This window comes from Dermochelys coriacea, chromosome 5, assembly GCF_009764565.3.
Source record: "Dermochelys coriacea isolate rDerCor1 chromosome 5, rDerCor1.pri.v4, whole genome shotgun sequence".
Lineage (NCBI taxonomy): Eukaryota > Metazoa > Chordata > Testudines > Dermochelyidae > Dermochelys > Dermochelys coriacea.
This window is the reverse complement of record NC_050072.1, coordinates 30,279,425-30,293,527: the sequence shown is the minus strand read 5'-3', so window position 1 is coordinate 30,293,527 and position 14,103 is coordinate 30,279,425. Positions and strand designations below refer to the sequence as shown.

Here is a 14,103-nt window from a genome sequence, read left to right as displayed (position 1 = left end):
CCCCGCTAGGCCTTGGAGTTTTTATAGCATGTTGAGTGGGGGCCTCTGAAAGAAAAAGTTTGAGAACACCGGATATAACTGACAGATCAAGGAACTTGGTGGTAGGCTTTAGAACTGAAATTATCCTTTAATTATCCTGAAATTATCCGCAGTCTATCATTAGTATTACCTCTGAGGGTTTTTTTGTGTTTTTTTTTAAACTACTTGCATTTATTTATAAGCATCTACTTACTACACTAGGAGATTAACAATAATTACACAAACCTTTAGTAAACTCCACAGGCCAAATCAGCTGTGAAAAAAAGTATCCAACTCAACACATCTCACTCATTCTCTCATCTTTTCCTTATCCAACAGCATCCTCCCACAGAAAGGCTAGAGAAGATTTGAGGGGAGTCCTGAAGATAACCAAACCTACCTCTGTTAGATACATGCATGAGAGCAGAGGAAGATAAATGTATTGCAGAGTTGAAAATCCCTCAAAGAGTATGCACTCCTACCAGTCCCCTCTCTTCTATTAGTTCATGCATCTCATTTAACATCTGCTGCAGCATCATGCAAGGTGACAAGTGTTCTCACAGGTACTCAAGACCCAAATTATTCCATTTTTTACAGGCCAAAACCAATATCCTGAACTTCACTCCGAAACCAAGCTGGCAGCCACTCCTGATCAAGAAGCACAGGTACAACATGTTCCTTGAGCTAGCACAGTTTAATAAGCCTTCAGCACCAGCTTCAAGCCAAATTTCTAAATCATCTGAAGCTGTAGAGCAAGCCAATCTTCAGGAGACACAAGCATGAATCACTGTGGTGAGGTGTGCATCCAAAAGAGGAAAGGACAGATATTTTGCCAGCTGCAGCCCATAACACAGGAACTTGTCTGCTACATGAACATCCAAAAGCAGCTGGGGAATTAAGCAAAATATCCAGGTTCCAAATAGCGATAAAAACTACCAGGCACAATCCTTTAATTGAGATAACTGATATCTCCTGTGGTTACATCCCCCAGACTGTAACTATTATCTCCGCTTTGTCTGGATTGAGCTTCGGTCAGCTAGCTTTCCTCCAGCCCCCAAACTCCATTAAGTACTGAGCAAGTTCTTCAACTGCACTAGCCGGGTTGTATGAGGTAGAGATAGACCATGTATGGAATAGAAATCAGAATTGCCACATACTGGCCAACAGGTAGTAGATCCATGTGTGCCTGTCTCTATTTGTAGATTAGTGATGATAAATACTAAAAGTCCATTGGACTATGAAGACAGTCCATAGGGGCTAGAGTAAGCACAGAGTTCTGTACACATGACATAGTTTTCAAAGCTAACTTCAGATCTGTATTCCTTTTCTGTCTTAAAAACAAAACAAAATTAGGCTGAACAAGTGAAATTACTTTAAAAAAAAAAAAAGGAAATAATAGAAATGTAGGACTGGAAGGGACCTTGATAGGTTATCTATTCCAGTCCCCAGCAAAGAGGCAGAACTAAGTAGTATTATCTACACCAGTGGTGGGCAAACCATAGCCCATGGGCCACATCCGGTCTGCAGGACCGGCCTGCCCGGCCCTTAAGCTCCCGGACGGGGATGCCAGCCCCCGGCCCCTCCCCCGTTGTCTCCCCTCCCCTGCGGTCACACCGCCATGCAGGCGGCACTCTGGGCGGCACTGTTGGCTCTGGCCAGGTGGCATTGTTGCCGGACATGCTGCTCTGAGCGGCATGGTAAGGGGGCCAGGGCTAGGGGTTGGATAAGGGGCAGGAGCTCCCGGGGGCGATCAGGGGACAGGGAGCAGGGGCAGTTGGATTGGGCGGAGGTTCTGGGGGGGGCGGTCAGGGGACAGGGCGGGGTGGGGGGATTAGATAGGCATGGAAGTCCCCAGGCACCTGTCAGGAGGCGGGGTTGTGGATAGGGCTCAGGGTAGTCGGGGACAGGGGTGGTCAGGGAACAAGGAGAAGGAGGCGTTGGATAAGTGGAGGGTTCTGAGGGGGGCAGTAAGTGGGAGGAGGAGAATGGGGGGGGGATAGGCTGCTTGGGGAGGGACAGCCGATGTGGCCCTCGGGCCAAAAAGTTTGCCCACCCCTGACCTACACCCTCCCTGACAGATGTTTGTCTAACCTGTTCCTAAAAACCTTCAATGACACAGATTCCACAACCTCTCTAAATAATTTGTTCCAGGCCTTACCTACCCTTACAGTTTAGGAAAAGCTTCCGATGTCTAACCAAATTTCCCTTGCTGCAATTTAAGCCCATTACTTCTTTTCCTGTCCTCAGTGGTAAGGAGAACAATTTATCATGCTCTTCTATTTAACAACCTTTTACATATTTGAAGACTGTTACGTTGCTGCTCAGTTTTCTACAGACTAAACAAAACACAATGTTTTCAATCTTTCCTTTTAGGTCATGTTTTCTAGACCTTTAATCATTTTTGCTGCTTTCCTCTGGACTTTCCCCAGTTTATTCACATTTTCTCCCAAAGTGTGGTGCCTAGAACTGGACACAGTACTCTACTCAGCACTGGTAAGGCCTCAAGTGGAGTGGAAGAATTATTTCTCGCGTCTTGCTTATAAACACTCCTGCTCATACATCCCAGAATGATGTTCGCTTTTTTTTTTTTTTTTTTTTTTTTTGCGCAACAGTATTACATTGTTGACTCATATATAGTTTGTGATCCACTATAACCCACAGATCCTTTTCTGCAGTACTCCTTCCTAGACAATCATTCCCCATTTTCTATTTGTGCATTTGATTTTTCCTTCCTAAGTGCATTTGTCCTTATTAAATGTCATCCTATTTCTTTCAGAACGTTTCTCCAGTTTGTCAACATCGTTTTTAATTCTAATCCTGTCCTCCAGAGTGCCTGCAACCCCTCCCAGCTTGGTAACATCCACAAATGACACAGTGTACTTTCTATGCCATTAACCAAACCATTCATGAAGATATTGAATACAACCAGACCTAGGACAGGTCCCTGGGGGAGCCCACTCAATATGCCCTCCCAGCCTGTGAACCATTGCCGGTTGTGCATTCACTTTATACTAGGTTCGTCTAAAGCTATATTTCCCTAGTTTGTTTATGAGGTCACGTGAGACAGTATCAAAACCTTATCCAAGTCATGATGTGATATATCTACTACTTCCGTCCAATCCGCAAGGCTTGTTACCCCATCAAAGAAAGATATTAGATTAGTATGACATGATTTGTTCTTGACAAATCCACGATGATTGTTACTTATTCCCTTATTGTCTGCTAGATGCTTACAAATTGATTATTTTAATATTTATCTTTCCAGGTACTGAAGTTAATCTGACATCTATAATTCCCTGGGTTGTCCTTCTTTCCCTTTTTAGATATAGGTACTATATTTGCCCTTGTTCACTCCTCTGGGATGTCTCTGGTCTTCCTCCAGGTGTTGCAACCTGGTGCCCGGGGCCACACCACCACTCAGGTTAGCCCAAGATGACCTTCCATCGTGATGAAGGGATGAACAGGCCAAATTTGAGTGAATGGTGCTACAATTCCATGTGCCAGGTCATAATGCCTGAACCAGGGAGCTGGGCCCAGCCCTGCAGGACACAGGAGAAACTTCAGGATAGGTGTGGGGTGGGCTCACTCTCCAACCCTCCCTCAGGGCCTCCCATCTGAACCAGGCCAGTGAGTTAACCCACATAGAGCCTTCCAGCTCAGAAGTAATAGACAAACAGAGAAGTCCTGGTGTTTGACATTTTCACCAACATGACAAACCTGCAGACCTACTCATGAGTATTGTGTTAAGCCTTTCTGAAGTTTATATTGTTTTCCAATATATTTAACAAAAATAAAGTTACTATCAACTACATGTTTTATTGTTTTCCTGTGACTCCTTTTTAAAAGGTCACGGGCTTAAATATATTTAGCATTTCATACACTGGGACAACAAGGTTTGGAAAACATCTATCTTTGTGAAGGGATGGCCTCTCTCTTATGTGATGAGTCCATTTCTCATACACTGAGCATCAATCTCTTAAGAATAGGAGGTGTTCTACATTTCACACATCAAAACAATCTAAGTAAGCAGCCACTGTATTTCAGGATTCATACACAGTAAACAACCTGTGGTAAACAATCTGAGCACAAAGTGTTCCTTCAAGCCCCAATATTAGTCTCTTCCTGCCAAGCTAGGCTGATGCAATATGAAACTTTCTGCCTCCAGCACTTTCCCAGCAATGGCAGATTCAATGCCCCTTGACCTGCTTTTCCCACTCTGACCCTTATCTTAGGGCACCATCCCAATTCTGCTCTGCCAGACGATTACTCTTTCCTCATTCAAATCCTTCTACACAGTCACCTCATTGGTGATGCCAATAAAAAGAGAGCCAATAAGACACCTTTTAACTAAAAAGAAACCCAATCTTCTACTGAACCATCATAACATGTGCATACTTAGCTGAGTAACCACACAGTCACATTGTGGTAACCCATTCCTCATCCATTCTATTCTCTGCTATTGTTCACTTATTGCTTCCCACCTAAAATGAAATTGCAACAATGTTTGTCTAGCAGTGTTTTAGGCATTGGAACATTTACAAATGGTCAAAGTAATACAGACCTTCTTAAGTACCGAGAATTCCTCACATACATTCTATCCATGAAAATCTGGCATTTGGAATAAAATGCAACATTCCAAACGCTGAAACTTGACTCTCCGATTGATATTCTAAATGTGACATGAGCATTCATATAAATCAACAACTAGTAACTTCTGCAGCAATAAATAGCTTCATGAGCAACTTGATAGAAGCAAGGGTCACATCTAATTAGTATATATGTGACACTGCACCCCATCCATATTCTTCACAGCGATGTTATGATACGAGTATGGTATAACTATGATGTATTTTATGCAAGGTAAGTCATGTGAGGGGTCACTGGAAGTCATGATTTGCTGAATATGATTATCCTATTTGAATGCATGTATCAATTTTTGTATCTGAAGTTATGAATATTGACTATGTATCTGTATTTAAAAAGTAGTCACACCTGGGTAACATCCACGAGACAAGATGCTTTCAGTCTCGATCAGTGTTCTTCATTACAAGGCCCGCGAGCCAGTGGCGGCTCCCATCAACCCTAAGTGCAGCTAAGCTATAAATAGCCGTGCAGCAGCTCTAAAGGGCCACATAGCAGGGATCTGGAGAGGAGGCAGGTAGGGGGTGGGCAGGAACTGAGGAGGGGAGAAAGTTGGGGCTTGCAGGACTGCTGTGGGCCTCTCCTGCCTGCACCCCAGAACTCCTCACCCCCCATCCTAACCCTCTGCCCCAGCCCTGAGCCCCCTGAATCCCTCATCCCCAGCTCCACCCTAGAGCCCTCAGCCCCAGCCTGAGGGGTGAAAAGAAAACAGAGGAACAAATTGACCTACTAACATTTGGGCTGCCTTACTAGGATTGCAATGACAGATTACAAATATGGCATGAAGAAAGTCAGGGAGGAACAGGCACACTTTCACTCATCCAGTTTTTAAAGTAAGTTTTGCATTATTCTGCCCTTAAAAGGTTTACTCGCATAGCTGCCTTTTTAATTCCATACATTTTCCTGGTTATTATTTTACAAAAGGAATATTGTTTTACTGTACAAGTAGACTTTGTTTTAGTTACATGAGTGGCTCTGTAACATTACATTCTTAAGGAGCAGTAAGCAATGCGTTAATTTAGTAGTTGATGTGGCTCTCATATTGAAGGTTTTTTGCCAAAGTGGCCCCCAGTTCAAAAATAGTGAAGAGCACTCGTCTAGATAGTGGGTAGGGAAGAGCCTATTCAGGGCCATGGGCCATCAGGAAAAAATAATAGGCCTTAGGAGAAGCTTATCTCCCACCTGGGGAGCCTTCCTGAGAACACGACAGACAGCCTCCAAGCAATGGCTGCTAGGACTCTACAACAACATGTGATGAGACCACACGTCTCTGGATTCCAGCTTGGGATGTCAGTATTTTTCCCAGATTGGTCTGGGAACCAAGCTTTGGGAACAAAGGATTCCCACTATATGCAAAAACTATATACGGCAGGAGTGACATCATCTGGTGTTCTTCACTCCCCCCAGTTCAGTGTTTGTTCCTCAGGTGTGTGGGAAGTGCTGGACCAAGGCTAAAGGATTTCTACCTGTGACTGAAACACCTGGGGATTCCAAGCTGTAAAGCAAGTGCAGTTTGCCCCTTAAGAATCTGCAGCCTGCTTGTATCATCTCTTAGGGTGAGAATCTGTTATTCATATCCAATCTATTTAATAAACTCAGTTTAGTTTGTGTTTTTTGTTTATTTGCTAAGTAATCACTTATAATCACTTAAAATCCATCTTTTATAGTTAAACTTTTTTGCTTTATCTAAACCGGTGAGTTGGAGTGAAGTGTGTGGGAATTATAACTCAGGGGCAAAGGCTGTTGCATATTCCTCTCCGCATTGAGGGAGGGGGGTGAATTTTATGAGACTGTATAATTTTGGGTTTATACTCTGTGGGGAGAGGGAGTGCCTGAGGAGCTGGGAGTTGCCCTAGCTGTAGCCTTCCTATGCAGGGGCTGATCAGAGAGCCTGAATGTAACTGCATCTGGGTGTCTCCCTACCTGGAGAAAGTATAGGCTGGAGGGCTTTGCAGCTTGTCACAGCAATACAGTGTGAGAGGGAACCCAGACTGGTGGGTCAGGGGGCTCAGTGGTACCCCCAGTTCAAGGTGGCACCCCAGGAGGAACCAGTCACAATATGTTTACATAAAATTAAGCACAGTGCTAGGAAAATGAACTTGGAAGTAAAAACCTTATAAATCCAATATCCCCAAGAACTGTGCTAACAAGAGAAAACTTTTTAAGTCTCCAGATCACTGGCTAGAAGGGCTCTCATCCCACCCCTGGCTGTTTGAAGAGGGGTCTGTTTGTTCTGTTCTCTATTTATTCCATCCTGCTTCCCCCACACTCTGAGGGTAAGATTCTGCTCTGCCCTGCTGAAAACAGGGGAGTTAACTTTGGAGGAAAGTGCTACTCCACAGGAGTATGGGAGCAAAATCTGCCCCATGTGAGAACTTCTGTTCTCCACACCTCAGGGGGTGGCGGGGGACTTAGGCTGCTGGCAGCTCCAGATCCACCCTGGAGAAAGAAGATTTCTTAGTGCTTCTTTTGCCTCCCACAGTGGTAAGGGATCCAATGCTTCACTTGCAGTTATGAACACTACTTTTGTTAGTGTGTGTAAGATCAGACTCTTGGACTGTAATAGCAAAACTCCACATATGGTGATACCAACTGATGCTGTTGTATATCATTAAAACAAAAATATTAGTAGGATTTTCAAGTGTTAAAGACAGAATTATATCAGTACTGAAGATGGACAAAAGTAAAATACAATGCATGATAGTAATTAGGGAATTTGCCAGGTGCCTATCACTAGCAATTACTTCTAAAAGAAGACTACTATGGATAAAATGATAATTCAAGCTCAAATGGAAAAAACAAAAACAAAAACAAAACCACACTGGTGACTCACTTGAATAGGCGAACATTTGTCTGCACTTTCCTACAGCAGGCTTCCCCGGGAAACCCATTAAAAGTTAAGACAATTAACTGCCTTGTTTGCACACCCTTTATAATTAAAATGTACCAGCATAACTACTAACATGTTGCAATTCTTGGCATGCAAGGCTGAGATAACATGGAGGAGATGAAAGATTGAACATTCCTATTTAAATTGGTTTCTTTTTTTAAGCTAGACGGGACAGCTTTCAATAAACATTCATGTAATTCAATGAGATACAAGATATTTTAATTCCAATTCCCTTTATCCCTCCCTCCATATTTTAAATAATATCATTTACATCAGCATCCTTATCTCAAAGGAATCTTTTTCAATATCTCATCACAAGTCTATTCCAATTAGATCTATGTCCAAAAGTGTTTTCAGCTTTGACGTGTGTGAACAGGTATTTAAAAGTCTTTTTTAAATTCAAGATAGATTTCCATCAATTTGACAAATATTCTCAATAAAATTTTCTGATTTAATCTTATTAAATGTTTCCTGGCAGGCTGAGAGGAGGATTTGATAAGCACTAGCCACATTCTGCTTTCACTTACACCAGTGTAAAAGAGAGCTATTCCATTGGCTCCAATTAAGTTATTTCAATTATTTACACTGGAATAACAGAGCAAATGTGAGATCCATGGTGTCTTTATGGGACTGCTCCTTGCAGTTATGGCAGGAGCAAAGTGCAACTGTGGTTGAATATATTAAACATACTGAGTAAAGGAGGACTTGTGGCACCTTAGAGACTAACAAATTTATTAGAGCATAAGCTTTCATGAGCTACAGCTCACTTCATCAGATGCATGCAGTGGAAAATACAGTAGGGGGATTTTATATACACAGAGAACATGAAACAGTGGGTGTTACCATACCCACTGTAACGAGAGCGATCAAGTAAGGTGAGCTATTACCAGCAGGAGAGGGAAAAAAAAACAAAAAACAAAACACCTTTTGTAGTGATAAATCAAGATGGGCCATTTCCAGCAGTTGACAAGAACGTGAGAGGAACGGGGTGGGGGGGGGGGGGGGAGGGAGAATAAACATGGGGAAATAGTTTTACTTTGCATAATGACACATCCATTCCCAGTCTTTATTCAAGCCTAAAGTTAATTGTATCAAGTTTGCAAATTAATTCCAATTCAGCAGTCTCTCGTTGGAGTCTCTTTTTGAAGTTTTTTTTTGATGAAGAATTGCCACTTTTAGGTCTGTAACAGAGTGACCAAAGAGATTGAAGTGTTCTCCGACTGGTTTTTGAATGTTACCATTCTTGACATCTGATTTGTGTCCATTTATTCTTTTACGTAGAGACCGTCTGATTTGGTCAATGTACATGACAGAGGGGCATTGCCGACACATGATTGCATACATCACATTGGTAGATGAGCAGGTGAATGAGCCTCTGATATTGTGGCTGATGTGATTAGGCCCTATGATGGTGTCCCCTGAATAGATATGTGGACACAGTTGGCAACAGGCTTTGTTGCAAGGATAGGGTACTGGGTTAGTGTTTTTCTTGTGTGGTGTGTGGTTGCTGGTGAGTATTTGCTTCAGGTTGGGGGGCTGTCTGTAAGTAAGGACTGGCCTGTTTCCCAAGATCTGTGAGAGTGATGGGTCGTCCTTCAGGATAGGTTGTAGATCCTTGATGATGCGTTGGAGAGGTTTCAGTTGGGGGCTGAAGGTGATGGCTAGTGGCGTTCTGTTGTTTTCTTTGTTGGGCCTGTCCTGTAGTAGGTGACTTCTGGGTACTCTTCTGGCTCTGTCAATCTGTTTCTTCACTTCAGCAGGTGGGTATTGTAGTTGTAAGAATGCTTGATAGAGATCTTGTAGGTGTTTGTCTCTGTCTGAGGGGATGGAACAAATGCAGCTGTATCGTAGAGTTTGGCAGTAGACAATGGATCTTATGGTGTGGTCTGAATGAAAGCTGGAGGCATGTAGGTAAGTATAGCAGTCACTAGTTTTCTGGTATAGGGTCAGATAACATTTCAATATCTGTGGGAAAGGGATAGCTCAGTGGTTTGAGCATTGGCCTGCTTAAACCCACGGTTGCGAGTTCAATCGTTGAGGGAGCCATTTAGGGATCTGGGGCAAAAATTGGGGATTGCTTTGAGCAGGAGGTTGGACTAGATGACCTCCAGAGGTCCCTTCCAACCCTGATATTCTATGGTCACTCGATTACAGACCTAAAAGTTGCAATTCTTCATCAAAAAAATTTCAGAAACAGACTCCAACAAGAGACTGCTGAATGGGAATTAATTTGCAAACTGGACATCATTACAATAGGCTTGAATAAAGACTGGGAGTAGATGTGTCATTACACAAAGTAAAACTATTTCCCCATGTTTATTCTCCCCTCCCCCCCCCCCCCAACCCTCAACTGTCAACTGCTGGAAATGGCCCACCTTGATTATCACTATAAAAGGTTTTTTTTCCCCCCTCTCCTGCTGGTAATAGCTCACCTTACCTGATCACTCATTACAGTGTGTATGGTAATACCCATTGTTTCATGTTCTCTGTGTATATAAAATCTCCCCACTGTATTTTCCACCGCATGCATCCGATGAAGTGAGCTGTAGTTCACGAAAGCTTATGCTCAAATAAATGTAGTCTCTAAGGTGCCACAAGTCCTCCTTTTCTTTTTGCGGATACAGACTAACACGGCTGCTACTCTGAATACCGAGTTAAGATATTTACCATGACTGTCCAAGAAGTAACCACCTATGATAAATATCTGCTTGTTTGCGCTGCAGAGACAGTACTGAGTCAGTCTCCAGCAAAAATCAGTTAAATCTTGGAACTCAGGATTTTCTTGTGCGTAAACTCCAACTACTCTAGCAGTTATTCCATTTTCCTTAATATGGTTGGCTCCAAAACTTTCATTTGTGGAAATTGTTTTAAAAAAAACCTTCATTCAGTTTTATTTCACATGCAGCATTTACAGTAAATCACACTACAAAACACAAACACTTTATTGTTATGCCCTGCATGGAAAGCAGAGCACTGACTGCCCACTAGCCTCAGTTTTATTATAGCCTACGGAAGAAAGAAACACTACTGATCAAACATTGCTTTGCAGATACACACAAGATACAGCCAAATTTGATGAGAAGAGCAAATACTGGTGCGATAACACTCCCTGAAAACTCCTTGCTGTCTTATGGGAATTCTATCCCATAGAATAATTTATCTAAATAATATGATTTCAAAGTAAAACACCTCCTACATTTTCAAGGCCACAGTTTTCCTTTCAATAAAGTTCTCCCATCATCTCCCATCACTGCCCACAAGTATTTTTATAGGATCACAATGGTTTGTTTGCTTTGTATTTCATGCCTGCTACCTCAAGCAGCAGCAACACTTCAGCGAAATCTTCGGGGCCTGAATTTTTGTCAGCTACCGTAGCTCACTATTCAAGTCCCCTGTGACTGCCACAAGGGTGGAGAGAGAGAACAGGTTGAGATTTACCAACTGCAGACAGAAACAGGAAGACTGGCAATCTCCGAGTATCAATGTGATTCCACCTGGCTATAGCCTGGATTCTGATTTGTTGTAACAAGATAACAGCAGCAATACATACGTTCACAGGAAGAACGTGTAATAAAGAAACTTGGGGCAGTTGGGAATGTGATGTGGGGGGGAGGGAGAGTGTTCAATCTGGAAAGATTGACCAGAACTCCCACCACAGCTGGGCAGTCTAGCCAAGTAGAGGCAACGGTGGGGGATGACACAGGGTCACGTGCCCCTTCCCCCAGATTCCTACCTTCCATTTAGCAATGGCTAAATGTTTGGAGAGGACCCATCTAGAGGGGCTGCTGCAGACTCTGCCCCACAGCCCCAGAGCAATGGGAGTGGGCAAGGCATGCCTCTCCCCAAGATGGCCAGCATCCAGCGGCTCTCCCTGGCAGCAGCCCTCACCACGTCCCCATGCAGCACAGCGAGGGAGGAAGCAGCAGGGCGGTTGGCTATGAGCTGAGCCTGTTACCTGGAGCTTATTCTCCTTCCCTGCTGCTGGAGTCCCAGCGCTTCCTGCCACCTGCTTTGCAGACCACCCTGGGGCAAATACCCCAGGCCTGTTCCCACGGCAGGGGCCGCTCTCCCATTCCTATAGCAGGGGCTCTGCTCCCCTGGCACTGCAGTGGGGCTCACCCTGTCTTCCACTTAGCACAGCTTCTATCAGAGGGTTTCTAACTGTGGGGCTCGCCCCCCTTGGAACACTCAGGCCGAGCTCGCAGGCTCCACCCCGACTCACCTCAGGGGCAACTCAGCCTGTCTGGATGGGGGAAGAGACACAGCCAACAACTGTAATTAAAGTTAATTTTTAACTTGGAGTTAAAATTTTTAGTTGTGCCCCCCCAAACCAGAGGTGGCTGGGTGGCCCGCTCAGGCGAGTCTGCCCCCTCCCCGAGCCCCGCCTGGTGCCTCCACCCCAAACGTTCCTCTGCACCCCCCCCCTACTGGGGCGCCCCCTCTTCGAAAACCTCGGTTGTAGATGCCGAGGCTACGCTGTGGGGTGGTCGCATGCCCCCTTATCAACAGTTACACGTCGCCTCGGTAGCCAAGCCAAAGCGAGATTCCCCTTCCCGGCCAACCCCCCTCCTACGGAGCAAGGCGCCCGCCGGCATCGCCCCGGGGCTTGCGCGGCTCGTGGTGCCCACCGGGGACCTGCTCTCCGCACTGCCTACAGCCACCACGGCAGCCCTGTTAGCAAGGGCCAGGGAGAGCTACACCGGGGCGGAGAGGGGCACAGAGCCTGGCCAGGGGACAGCGAACAAAACACCCGACAAACCCGTGCGGGGCCAGCGCTCCCGCTTGGACACGCGCGGCTCGCCTCACCCACCCTCTGAGCCCAGCCGGCCCCCGCCCGCCCCCGCGATCAGCAGCTCCCCGGCTCCGGCCCCCCGCCGCCGAGGCGCTGTCGGGCTTGGCCAAACTTTCCCGAGTTTCACACGCCGTCCGATAACCGCCCCCCCTCCCCCCGCCGCCGCGGGGCTGCCTGGGCGGGCCGGGGCGAGGGAGAGCGCGGGCACCCCGTCGCCAGGCGTTCCACAGGGCCACAAGCCCAGCCGCGGGCGGGGCGCGGCGCCCCGGAGCCGCCCGTGGCGCACTCACCAGCGTGCCGCCGCGCCGCCCCGCCGCAGGGAGCCCGCTCCGGGCTCTGGGCTCAGCGCTCAGCCCGGGGCCCATCCGTAGCCGCCCGCGGCGCTGGCTGGCGCGTCCGAACTTCCAGGCGGTCGCCGCTAAAAATAGCAGCGCAGCGGCAGGGCCGAGCGTGCCCGGGGCGACCCCGCTGCCCACACCCCCGCTTGCACGGGACGGATCGGATTACAGCCGCCGGCGGAACCACAGCCCGGCGGGCGAGCAGGCAGCGCCGGCGGAGCGCGCCCAGCTGCCCGGTACCTGACGGCTCCCAGCCGCGGGGCGCCGGGGGCGGCTCTCGCTCTCCCGCCAGCACGCACGGAGCTCCGGTCCCAGCAGCGGCGCCGCTAATCGCGTCCCCCCATCTTGTCCCGGCGCGGGACGCTCAGCGGCCGCCTCCTCGTCGCCCCATGGCAGCCTCCGGCGGAGGGGCGGGAGCGGCGGCTTCAGGAGGGGCTCATGCCTGGCCGAGCCTAGCGGCTGGCTCCCGGGCCGGGGCGGCGGGAAGCGGCTTGGAGATGGGCGAGCGAGCCCGTGCGTTCCCGGGAGCTCTGCTCCCTGCCCAGCCCGTGAGGAGCCGGCCTTAGTGCGTGTCACTTCCCTGGGGCTAGCGGGCTCCGACTAGAGGAAAACGTTGGTTATTGCAGAGCGTTTCCACGGCACTTCACGCTAAAGCGAGGGGAGCCCCGCTCTCTGGTGCCGGGGTTAGCAGCTCGGTCGTCCAGCACATTTAATATCCCCCCTAGACCTACCGCACCTGGGCTGGGCAAACCACCCGCTCCTCAGCGCCTCACCTGGGCTCCTCGGCAGGCTGGGCGCGGCGGGTGCTCAGAGCTGCAATTTAAAGGGCAACAGTTACAATCACTCGGCCAAGTTCAGGGAGGGCCCCGGGGCTAAAGGTGGACGGGAATGAGGATGCATCTGCCGCCTCTGGACAGTTGGTCAGCAGCCCTCCACCCAATGCCGCCTCCCTCTGCTTTCTTCCAGGGACTTTTTCGAGTTGGAGAGGAAGATAAAGCATCCTGTTTATGAGTACATGCTGGACGGGGTCGTTATTCGCATTGTGGGCAATGTTGGCAAATCATTTCTGCAGCCAGCATCGTTTTATTCCTGCAAAGTCAGTTTGGAGGAGCGTTTTACCAACAATCATTTTCAAGAGAACTTTTTTACAAAATAAAAAGCTTACAGCCTGCTAAATCAGAGTTGATCAAGAAACACAAATTGAAGAATGAAGCACACAATACAGGGCTTGATTTTTTTGTTTTTAACTCCTGCACTTTGGGATTCCTAAATTAAGAATACTATAATAAAAATTGGTGTTTTTAATACAATCCCAATCTCAAAAATTGCCTTGCAGAGCTAAATAGTACAATTATAGAGATGAGCAATAGCAAAGCAAGGTAGCAATTAGGATGTATATGAGAAAGGTTAACGAAGCAATACAA

At 47.0% G+C, this 14,103-nt stretch overlaps 1 protein-coding gene across 2 annotated transcripts in view; it reads right to left on the bottom strand.

Annotated features, from left to right (window-relative positions):
* GHR (growth hormone receptor) overlaps window positions 1–13,256 on the bottom strand; it is a 238,347-nt gene extending 225,091 nt beyond the window's left edge. The window contains exon 1 of one of the 2 annotated variants that reach the window (XM_038403290.2): window positions 12,632–13,256. The gene's annotated coding sequence lies outside the window, so the exon portion shown is untranslated. The remainder of the gene's footprint in view (window positions 1–12,631) is intronic. The other variant, XM_038403289.2, reaches the window with a different exon arrangement.
* Between the last annotated feature and the right edge of the window lie 847 nt (window positions 13,257–14,103).